Source organism: Pipistrellus kuhlii, unplaced genomic scaffold, assembly GCF_014108245.1.
Source record: "Pipistrellus kuhlii isolate mPipKuh1 unplaced genomic scaffold, mPipKuh1.p scaffold_m20_p_14, whole genome shotgun sequence".
Classification (NCBI taxonomy): Eukaryota; Metazoa; Chordata; class Mammalia; order Chiroptera; family Vespertilionidae; genus Pipistrellus; species Pipistrellus kuhlii.
In genome coordinates this window covers 24,804,452-24,816,525 of record NW_023425449.1, presented here as the reverse complement: position 1 = coordinate 24,816,525, position 12,074 = coordinate 24,804,452, and the positions used below count along the sequence as shown (strand labels likewise).

The window sequence follows — 12,074 nt, the reverse complement described above, 5'->3', positions numbered from 1 at the left end:
AGTAATAAAACAGTGCAGGCTCCCTCAAAAGAGAGAGAGCCTAAAAGAGGAAAACAAGCTACCCATTCAGCTAAGGAAAGCAGAAGCAGCCGAGAAGGACGAAACTAAAGCAAGACAGCTTCCTGAACACTGCTGAATAGGGCATCAAATTACAAAGAGGGAAAACCTAAAGGTCTGTGGAATAATAGAGTGCAGCCAGAAAAAATTTAAAGGGAAAGGAGAACAAAATTTGACAGAATAATAGCACTGAAAGCCCGAAGCAAGTCCCCTTACAGAGGAATCAAGTTACAGAATTCCCTGACTTCAGAACTGGAAGTAGATTTTTTTCCCCCCTTTAAGGAATGGTGAATCATATTAGAACACATTGTACAGTGAGTCTGACCAAACATTTGTCAAATATTAAGTAATCTTTAAGTCCTTAAGAAATTTGGATTCTGCCACAATCTGAAGAATAAGCTCTTTTTTTTTTTTTCAAGTCAGAAAAAACAACCTGTTTTCCCTCCCGATGAATGTTGTGATGAGGGTCATGCTGATCTATTATGGGGAAATCACACAACTATCTTTGTCTACTGGAGTGTAATTATGGAGTGTATCTTTCCATAATTATTTCAGAATGTCCTGCTATTCTAATTTCAGCTAGAATAACCCATCATAGGACAATTGTTTCTGTGAGAGAGTCCATTGAATTCAGGGTGAAGTATGCAATTGTTTCAGGATCTTCTCTTCTGGCTTTTTTGCCATTCTGTTACTTATCAGTATCTCCTCGTAGGGTGTTAGGAGAAAAAAATGGTGAAGAGACATGCAATGGTTTTTCTATTTTTTTAAAATATATTTTTATTGATTTCAGAGAGGAAAGGAGCTGGAGAGAGAGAGAAAAATATCAATGAGACTCACTGATCAGCTACTTCCTACATGCCCCCTACTGGGGATCGACCCCCACAACCCAGGCATGTACCCTTCACTGGAATTGAACCCTTGGCCCTTCAGTCTGCAGGGTAAAGCTCTATCCACTGAGCCAAACTGGCTAGGGCTATTTTTTATTTTTTTTTAAACAGGTCCACTATCCAATACTGACCTTAGATGTGAGAGCTCCTACTTTTAGATTTACTTTATTTGTATTCTCCCCACTCTCCCTATTTTATAGTTTCCTCCTTAGCCCATAAAAAATACAATTTTAAAGAGACATGGGTTTTTGGGTGCAATGCCATATGCCAACCAGCCCACCATGGGACACACAGAGCTCACTGAGGAGAGTGTCAAGTTCATCATTAAGAATGAGGACCTAGAGCCGAAACCGGTTTGGCTCAGTGGTAGAGCGTCGGTCTGCGGACTGAAAGGTCCCGGGTTCGATTACGGTCAAGGGCATGTACATTGGTTGTGGGCATATCCCGGGTAGGGGGTGTGCAAGAGGCAGCTGGTCGATGCTTCTCTCTCATCGACATTTCTAGCTCTCTATCTCTCTCCCTTCCTCTCTGTAAAAAAAAAAAAAAAAAAAAAAAAAAAAAAAAAAAAAAAAAAAATTAAAAAATATATTTTAAAAAAAAAATGAGGATCTAGAGGTGGCCAGTCCTATTCAGAAGGCCTTTATCATTGAAGTGCCCGTAGTAACCATTGATGACAAGGTCCTTCATGATGAGTTCATCGTTCACAGGCTTGGATCAATCCCCCTCACTAGTGTGGACACTATGGACGGGCTGCAGTACTCCTGGGACTGCACGCATAAAGAGTTCTGCCCTGAATGCTTGGTGATGTTCCTTCTCCACACGTGGGTGGTGCAATGAAGATCATACTCCTCGTGTCGCCTCTTGAAACTTCATCTCCGACAGCCCCACGGCCATTCCAGGGACTTCTCAGAACCGAGAGAATAACCTCAATGGCTAAGTGGCATAGGACACATCCTCATTGTCAAGCTGTGAAAGGGCAAGGAGCAAGACTTGGTGCCTATGCCAAAAAAAAAAAAAAAAAAGCCTTTGGCAAGGAGCATGCTCAGTGGAATCTGACTGCAGGGGCACACAGTGTACTCCAAGCCAGGGGAATGGCCAAGGAATGAGCACTCGGAGCTGGATGAGGATGAGCCACGGGTTCCCTACACCCCCAGTGATAAGCCGGAGAGGTTTTACTACCAGGTGGAGTCCTGTGGGCTCTCTGAGCTCTGAAACCATCGTCCTCCTGGCCCCCTCTGGATGGAAGAAGCTGAGAGAGTTACAGACCCAGGTAAGCCACAATATTAAGAGGGACAGCCTCACACAAACGAGCGGCAGCTCACCTGCTTCAGCGAAAAGGGATTCAAGCCAGCGGCTGTGTTTCAGGTCTCTCCGCAGACTCTTCTAGCTTCTGGGGTCTGGACAGCTGTTACTTACACTTCTTGGCAAGTGCCAACTAGAGGGGTAGCCAGAGTGGGAAAGTGCCCATCCCAGCCTTGCTTGGTCACAGACAGGTTACCAGAGGTGCCACTGGTATTTTTTTTTTTAATATATTTTATTGATTTTACACAGAGAGGAAGAAAGAGGGATAGAGAGTTAGAAACATCGATGAGAGAGAATCATAGACCAGCTGCCTCCTGCACACCTCCCATTGGGGGATGTGCCCGCAACCAAGCACAAGCCCTTGACTGGAATCGAACCTGGGACCTTTCAGTCCGCAGGCCGAGGCTCTATCCACTGAGCCAAACCGGTTTCGGCACCACTGGTATTTGAGGCAGGACAGTCTCTTACTGACATTCAGCATCCCTGACCCTGCCTGCCAATTGGCAATAGTCTCTGCAGAACCCAGCCCACCCCTCCCTCACCCCCACCCCTACCCTTCCGTTTCCTGATCTGCCTGTAGCGGTCATAATTGCTTCCCTGTTAAAAACCACTGGGCACTCTTCTTTTGGTCATTTCAGCTCTTTATATTCTATCCAAAAGTTGGACTTTTTACAGTTGTCCCTTAGGTTTTTGGTGTTAGGATTGAGTGCAAGAACCCTCATTCAGGCTGCCTACAAACCCAGTCCCTGCCCAGGGCCAGCACACTTGGGATACTTCACTCCAATTCCCAAGTGTGCCTAATCTGAGAACAGTGTTAGACCCTGGCTGCCCCTCCCCTCCCACAAATAAACCCTGTGTTTCATTCTCTACACACAATGGAATACTATGCAGCTGTACCTTTGAGACAACATGGAGGGACCTGAAGAGTATCATGCTAAGTGAAATAAGCCAGTCAGAGAAAGACAAATATCACAACCTCACTTATATGTGGAATCTGATGAACAAAATAAACTGATGAATAAAAATAGATCCAGAGACATGGAAGCATGCAACAGACTTTTGAATCTCAGAAGGCGGGGGGGGGGGGGGGGGAATTAATTAAAGAACTTATATGCATATATGCCTAACCCACGGACACAGACAATAGTGGGGTGAAGGCCTGGGAAGGGGGCAGGAGTGGGGTAGATGGCATCAATGGGGATAAAAAGGGGGACATCTGTAATACTTTTAACAATAAAGGTAAATTTTTTAAAATTACAAAGTATTGGGTGTTTTGTTTTTTTTAAATATATTTTATTGATTTTTTACAGAGAGGAAGGGGGATAGAGAGCTAGAAACATCAACCAGCTACTTCTTGCACACCCCCTACTGGGGATGTGCCCGCGACCAATGTATGTGCCCTTGACTGGAATTGAACCTGGGACCTTTCAGTCCGCAGACCTACGCTCTATCCACTGAGCCAAACAGGTTTTGGCTGGTGTTTTGTTTTTTAATTCTTTAATAAGGGTTCCTGAGGTGGACCTGTAGGAACTCACAACTCCAGGCACCAGTGAGGGCAGTGGGGAGTGCCTGTTCAGGATCTTATGTAAACTAAGTCTCAGACTTCATGGAAAAGATCACTGAGGATCGCTAATAGTTGGCCATCACCCACAATCCCTCCACCTCTCCTAATAAAAAAAAGATAAAAAAGGCAACTAGGAAATAATGGCTTCTCCTTCGCTGAGGAGGAGCTGCTCCCATGGAAAAGAAATGTATCCTGAAGAGAATGTAAAGGGCAAAGAGAAAGCAGCCTCGGCCACCCTAGTGACTGAAGGAGGCGATCTTTCGAGGTGCCTTCCAGGAAGAATTACCAGTGGGGAGGTCGGAGGCTTGGTTACACGAGCAACTGAAATCAGAACAACTGGAATCAAAGAGGCACGAGGGGGCTCACATCTCGGGCAGCCTTCTCCCTGACTGCAGACGTGTAAGATGTCCTATACGACAACAGGGGCAGAAACCCGTGGGGAGGTGCCGTGATACGAGCCAGGGGATGGGCAGTTAGTGGCTTCTCCAAACAGAGGGAGTGGGGAGGGAGCCCACTTTTCCTGACTGCGGCTTGGGGTGCTCTCCCCGGAGGAGGATGGAGAGGCTGTGTTCCGTGATTCCTCCGTCTGGGAAAGTCAAGGAAAACAGAGTGAATATGTCATGCTTCCTGTTTTCAAGGAACTTTTAGCCTACCACCAACAGTTCTACTAAAACTATATGTTTTTTAAAATAAATAACTTACATACCACATGCCCAAATCATTTCCAGATGGGTTCAAGAGTGTCTGTAAAACTGGAAGAAATGGCTTTGAGTAGTTAATACAAACTAGGAGGAGGAAGGAATTCCTAAGCTTTTGTAAAAGCAATGGGTGGGGGAGGGGGGGAAGACTGTAAAAGAGGTTTCCATATTTCATTACATAAAAAGTATAACTTCTGGATATAAAAATATAAATAAATACAGATAATTGGCTGCGAAAACTTTGCTCAAAGTGTGACTGACAATAGGTTAATTTTTTTTCTATAAAGAACGCATAAAATAAAAACTCATCATGCCTTAATAGAGAAATAGAGAAAAAAAATTTTTTTCCTTAATCCTTACCTGAGGATATATCATTGTTGTTTTATTTATTTGAGAGAGACAGACAGAGAGAGAGAGAGAGAGAGAGAGAGAGAGAGAGAGAGAGAGAGAGACATTGACGTGAGAGAGAAATATCAATTGGTTGCCTCCCATATATACCAGACCAGGGAACAAACCTATAACCCAGATATGTGCCCTGCCTGGGAATCGAACCTGCAACCTTTTGGTATATAGGGCAACGCACTAACCAAGCCATCCAGCCAAGGCAAGAAATGGGTAAAAACCTTGAAAAGTCAGTTCATGGTAAAGAAAATGCATATACCAGTTCCTCGCTACCCAGAGAGGGGCCCATCTCAGTTCCCACGTAACGTAAAGGGAAACTCTCACAACGTCCGGATCCCTTGATGTTCGGCAAATGAAGGCGGAGGATGTCCTCAAATTCCTGGCAGCACGAACCCACTCAGGTGGCACCAACCTTGGCTTCCAGATACAACAGTACATCTACAAAAAGAACAGGGATGGCATCTGCATCATCAATCTGAAGAGGCCCTAGCTGGTTTGGCTCTGTGGATAGAGCATTGGACTGGGGACTGGAAGGTCCCAGGTTCAATTCCAGTCAAGGGAACATGCTCGGGTTGTGGGCTTGATCCCTAGTAGGGGGTATGCAGGAGGCAGCCGAATATTGTTGATTTCAGAGAGGAAGGGAGAGGGAGAGAGAGAGAAAAACATCAATGATGAGAGACTATCATTGATCGGCTGCCTCCTGCATGCCCCCTACTAGGGATCGAGCCCACAACCCGAGCATGTTCCCTTGACTGGAATTGAACCTGGGACCTTCCAGTCCCCAGTCCAATGCTCTATCCACAGAGCCAAACCAGCTAGGGCCAACAAAAATATACATATTTTTAAAAATCTGAAGAGGACCTGAGAGAAGCTTCTGCTGGTAGCTCGTGCCATTGTTTGCCACTAAAAACCTCGCTGTTGTCAGTCAGATCATCCAGGAACACTAGTCAGGGAGCTGTGCTGAAGTCAGTCATATCATCCAGGAACACTGGCCTGCGAGCTGAGCTGAAGTTTGCTGCTGCCCCTGGAGCCCTCCTGTTGCTGTTGCTTCACTCCATTCACCCTTCACCAACCAGACCCAGGCAGCCTTCCTGGAGCCGGGACCTCTGGTGGTTAGGACCACCAGCGTCTCACAGAGGCGTCTTATGTTAACCTGCCTAGCATTGCTTTGTGCAACAGACTCTCCTCTGTATGATGTGGGCATTGCCATCCCTCACAGCAACAAGGAGGCTCGCTCAGTGGGTCTGATGTGGGGGATGCTGGCCTGGGGAGTACTGAGCATACAGAGGAAACCATGGGAAGCCATACCTGATCACGACTTCCAGAGAGATCCTGAAGAGACTGAAGAGGAAGAGCAGGCGCTGCTGAAAAGGCTTGACCAAGGAGGAATCTCGGGGTGAATGGACGGCTCCAGCGCCCAAGTTCACGGCTGCTCAGCTGAGGTCCTCCCAACCCCTCTCCGGTGTCCCCTGCGCTGCACCACAGCTGCTGCTTCTAACATGAGCCCATCAGAGCCAGAGGTAGGCGGAGGCCTTGGGAGGTAGTCGCCTGGATGTAACATTTCCTATGGCGCAAATAACCTCAGGAATCAAGAAAAACAATATTGTAATGCAACTTTTTTTTTAATTAGTGAATTTTAACCACAACTTTTAAAAATATATATTGTTATTAATTTCAGATAGGATGGGAGAGGGAGAGAGATAGAAACATCAACGATAAGAGGGAATCATCCATCAGCTGCCTCCTGCACACCCCCTAATGGGGACTGAGCCTGCAACCTGAGCACATGCCCCTGACTAGAATCGAACCCGGGACCCTTCAGTCCACAGGCTGACACTCTGTCCACTGAGCCAAAACCAACCAAGGCGCAACATTTAACAAGCAAAATAAAATAATCCATGACAAAATGAGGCAATTTTATTTTATTTTTTAATATATTTTATTGATTTTTTTTTTTTTTTTAGAGAGAGGAAGGGAGAGAGATAGAGAGCTAGAAACATCGATGAGAGAGAAACATCAACCAGCTGCCTCTTGCACACCTGCCACTGGGGATGTGCCCGCAACCAATGTACAAGCCCTTGACCGGAATCGAACCCGGGACCCTTCAGTCTCCAGGCTGACACTCTATCCACTGAGCCAAACCGGCTTTGGCAAAATAAGGCAATTTTAAACAAATAGTCTATTTTATTGATTTTAAGAGAGGTAAGAAGGGGGAGAGAAAAACATCAATGCGAGAGAGATATTGATCAGTTGCTTCCTGCACCAGGGATACTGAGGAACCTGTAACCTACGTATGTGCCCTGGCTCAACCTGCTCAACCACTGAGCCACACTAGCCAGGCAGAATTCCAATTCTTTTGGGGCTGTTGAACCAAGAGCCTCAGTTCCTTGCTGGTTGTCAGTCACGGGCTGCCCTCATTTCCTTGCCATCTGAGCCTCTCCTTACGGTGACTCTTAATGTGGTTGCTTGCTTCATCAAAGCTAGTTAGGGTGAGAGTCTGTTAGCAAGACAGAAGTCAGAATCTTCTGTAATCTATTCAGGGACGTGACATCCTTGCACTTTTGCCAAATTCACAGATTCCCACACTCAAATGGAGAGCATTCCGGGGGGCGTGCATAGCAGGTGGTGGGGACCACCGGGGCCATAGTCGAGGCTGTCCACCACATAAAAGCAACCCAGCAGAATGAGTGTGCGGTTAAAGCCATAGGTTCCAATCCTCTCACAAAAGAAGGCAAATAGCATTCTTTGGTAAAACTCTCTGGTATTTCTTAAATTTCAGACTTCAATGTTTTAACATAAATTTATTTAGGCCAACGTTTCAGCCAACAGTGTCTAAACAGAGTCATCCACCTTCATTTGACATTTTGCTGTCATCATGTTATTCATAAATACACACGAGTACCCTGAATATCTTTTTCACTGCTGTAAATTTCCTCTTGGAAGTAGAATGACGACACTGTCATTGCAGCAGCAGACCAGTAGATGGCCGAACGCAGAAAGACACAAATAACTGCAGTAAAAGTCTTTACAACTAACTGTACAGAACTACGAAGAAAACTGGTAATAGAAGGTTATGGCGAGAGCTATTTAAAACAAAGTTTGTAATGGTCTTAAGAGTATTTTTAAGTTTTACAAAGAATCAAAATCTCCATCATACTGTTAGAAGTATCTATTTGGTATAACCTTCCCTGAGGGCAATTTACCCAATTCCAAAGTATTTAAAATATGCTTATTCTTTGATTAAACTATTAAAGCATAAGTATATGTAGCAATCCCAAGACATTTAAAATGAGCTACTAGTAAAAGATTCATCTACAGCAGCGGTTCATGGTGGAGGCTACTGGGAAGTGAACGTAGGAGGCTTGTTATTGTCACAACTGGAGGGGAAAGGTTGCTACAGGCATCTGGTGGGTGAAGGCCAGAAATGTCATTAAACATTCTACAATGCAGCTCTTTGGCCCTTTGAGTGTGGCTCTTCCACAAAAGACCACCGCCTGGGAGAGTCTATTTTGAAGAAGTGGCCTTAGGAGAAGTTTAAGTTTGAAAAATTTGGCTCTCAAAAGAAACTTCAATCGTTATACTGTTGATATTTGGCACTGTTGACTAATGAGTTTGCCGACCACTGGAGGCAACCCTGGTCGCGACCCACAGGTTGGGAACCACTAGCAGGGTCGCCTAAGACCATTTGAAAACATAGATATTTACATTATGATTCAGTAGCAAAATTACAGTTAAGAAGTAGCAAAGGAAATAATTTTATGACTGGGGGTCACCACAACATGGGGAACTGTATTACTAAAGGGTCGCGGCATTAGAAAGATTGAGAACCGCTGCTCTAGAAGTATGTATCTCATGGTACTGTTTACAAAAGAGAAAAATTTTAAAATACCCTAAATGTCTAAAAATAGGGGACTAGTTCAATAAGTTATGATGAACCATACATATAGTTCAGTCATTAAAGGGGATGTTGTAGAAGTATGTTTATTGTAACAAAATATTCTGTGAATAAAGCAACTTACCAAATCCTGTATAGACAATAAAGATATGTGTGTATATGTACACACTTGAAGGTATAAACAGTGGTTTACCTCTGACTGGTGGCATTTTCTTCTTTTGTGCGTCCTTTTAAATTCTACTTTTTTCTTTAATGAATATATTATATCCAATATTAAAACATTACATATTACATTAAGATCTGGGGACTATAGCAGCTGCTAACTTTCAAGAGAAAAATACACCAAAATATTTGAAACTACTTATCAACTTAAAAATAGTGGGGTTTTCATTACATTTGTTCATATTATCTTAACCAGCTGTTTCCTTAGTTCCAGTCACATCCACAATTTTTCCCATGCATTCCTGGCCACATTCTGCCTTTGTCTATACTGAAATGCTTTTTCTACGGTCAGGGAAGTTAATTTGTTCACCATTTCCTCAAGTGCTTAAAGGGGAATGCAAACCTAAGGATAGATAGATATTTGTTATTGGAACAAATCACCAATGTCCTCCTCCATCATTGAATTTCTGGTTGTCCTTTGAGCATTGGTAAGAATGCTGCTGTAAGCTGAGAAAATATGCATTCACCTTCAGTACTGTGCAGCGGTGGTTGGTCACATCCCAGGGAGCTTAGGCAATTGCACTTTTGTTTGCTGATGACTATATGCTGCTAAGCTAAATCCCTAAATTATGAAGTCTCATTTTGGTTACAGCCAATACAGTAAGAAAGCAGGTGTTTTTTTTTTGTTTGTTTGTTTGTTTCTCTGGAAATTCTATTATTTATAGCCAATGGATGACATTTTAGAATAACTCCACTGGACAATATCCAATTTTCACATGTAAATGAATTGTTAAATGGCAGCAAAATCTTGTATATATATATATTCCCTGTAAGCCAAAGAAAGCCAGTTTTCACCAAATAAGTAAATCAATACTATGATTTTATAAGCATTTCAAATATAATTTCCTCCCAAGGAACCGGAGAGAAAGGTTCAAGAAATAGTCCTAATCGGAGGGGTCAGAGCTCTATTATTCACTGATTTCTTGTCTGAGCAAATACCGTATTTTTCGGACCATAAGACGCTCCGGACCATAAGACGCACCAGTTTTTAGAGAAGGGAAATGAAGAAAAAAAGATTCTGAAACAAATAGTGTCCTAAAATATTTTATGTGCATTAAAACCCAACATCACAGTCATAAACACATGTAATCAACCCTGTAAAGTAAACAGCAGCATTTAGAACCATTTTAGAGCCGGGCAAGCACACAGAGACCACATAGAACCGGGCAAGTAAAAAAACTTTTTTTTTTAAGTATATGTGTAGGCTATATTTGGACCATAAGACGCAGGGACTTTTTCCCCCACTTCTGGGGGAAAAAAAGTGCGTCTTATGGTCCGAAAAATATGGTACTTCTTTTGCACTCAGAGTTTCACATGTAAAATAATGAGATTATTTACCCTTCCTTCTGCCCTGTATGTCATTCTATTTAAACAGCCCTTCATATTTAGGAACAGTAAAACCTCGATATAAGAGCCTAATTCGGGCCAGGAGGAGTCCGTTAAACCCCAAAGTCCATTATGTAATAAAGTAGATTTTCCGAATGGGTATGTTACAAATGGACAAATGAGTTAGTTTACCTGTTTTTACTTACATAGGCGCGTTTATGTCATTAGAATTGTGTATAAAAAGCTTAATTTCACAGAAAGGCTTTCTATATGTATTACTGTAATTTTAAGTTTATACTGAACAGGTGTAGTAAATGTGTGAATCCACCAGCCACCACGAGTAAACAAATGCACAAACTGGCACGTGGCTGAGCACAGCCAGCGGGAACATGGAACAGGCCCACGTTACAACTGCTGCAGAAAGGCCACAACAGAACCAATACCGAGCGACCACGTGCTAACTGTTCGCTGGATATTGTTTATAAGCCACAACTCTTGGATATAAGTATGTAGACTATAGTTGTAGAGAGGTAATATTCACGCCGGTGAAATTACTACAATGGTTTTTCCAATACATGGCCTTTTGCTAAAATGTGTTAGAAATAATAGTGAATTAATAACAAAAAAAAATAACCTGTTAATTTAATTATAAGCAAATCTTGGTTAAAAACATTTTAAAATTAATAGGGTGTTAATTTTCACATATGACATAGGGATAGGAAATTTTGTCCATTAGTCTGTTAAATTGAGATCCACAAAATCGAGGGCTTACTGTATATGTGTACCCACTACACTCCTGGCCGCCTAGGTCAGTTGATTACTCTTGCTTTTTCCACACTTGATTATGAATAGAGTAGAGGCCCGGTGCACAAATTCATGCATAGGTGGGATCTGGCCTGCCCGCCCTAATGGGGGCCCAAGGGGCTGGCTGGCTGGGGAGGAGGAGGCTGGGCAGCTGGCCGGCCCCATCCTCAATCCAGGCCCAGATCAGGCTGGTGGGCTGCCTCAGTGTGTGTCATAGCCACAGGTGGTTCTGGTAGCTCTGCCAGTCCAGTTGCTGGGCTTTTATATATATAGATGCTCAGTATTAAGGTGATCTTGAAGGGTCCTATCCAACATTATAACATGTCTTAGAATCAGGTAGAAGTCAGCATCTCCAGATATACAACCTGCTCCAGGGAAAATCCCTCATTTTCCTGGAAGGGGAGAACCCAAGATACAGTGGTTTCTAGAAACAGATGTAGATGCTTACAGAGGTCTAGGAGGCCAAAGGATATTTCAGGCTATGAAAAATAACTACCTATTAATTTTGAGAAAAAAAATAGCATGCCCAGATTATCGGAAGCATTTTTTCTAATCCCCAGGTGAGTTAAACTCAGAAAATTTACCCACGTACTCAGAGAACGAGTGACTCGGTTTGTGTGGGAAGCACATTTTGCACTGTAAAAAACCACAGGAGTTGCTTCGCCGGAGCTAAGTTCTCCTGAAAGAAGTTTCTCAGGTTTTAGGGCTGGTCGCCTTTTCCCTGTCCTGGTACTGCGATGGCGCTGGCCCTGGCGAGGCTGGGGAACGGGAGAGCCATCTTCAGGGGCTCTAACTCCGCCAGGCCGACAGGGGGCGCCCGAGGCCGCGCTTTTCCCGCCAACCCCCCCTTCCCCCGGCTTGTGCAGCCGCCTCCAGCACTAAAAGGGGCTATTCCTCTTCCGGGGCAGCGCGGGACC

General features: G+C 43.8%; 1 pseudogene; it reads left to right on the top strand.

Annotated features, from left to right (window-relative positions):
- The first annotated feature begins 1,201 nt into the window (after nucleotides 1-1,201).
- LOC118718568 lies at nucleotides 1,202-2,331 on the top strand (annotated as a pseudogene).
- Nucleotides 2,332-12,074: the final 9,743 nt, after the last annotated feature.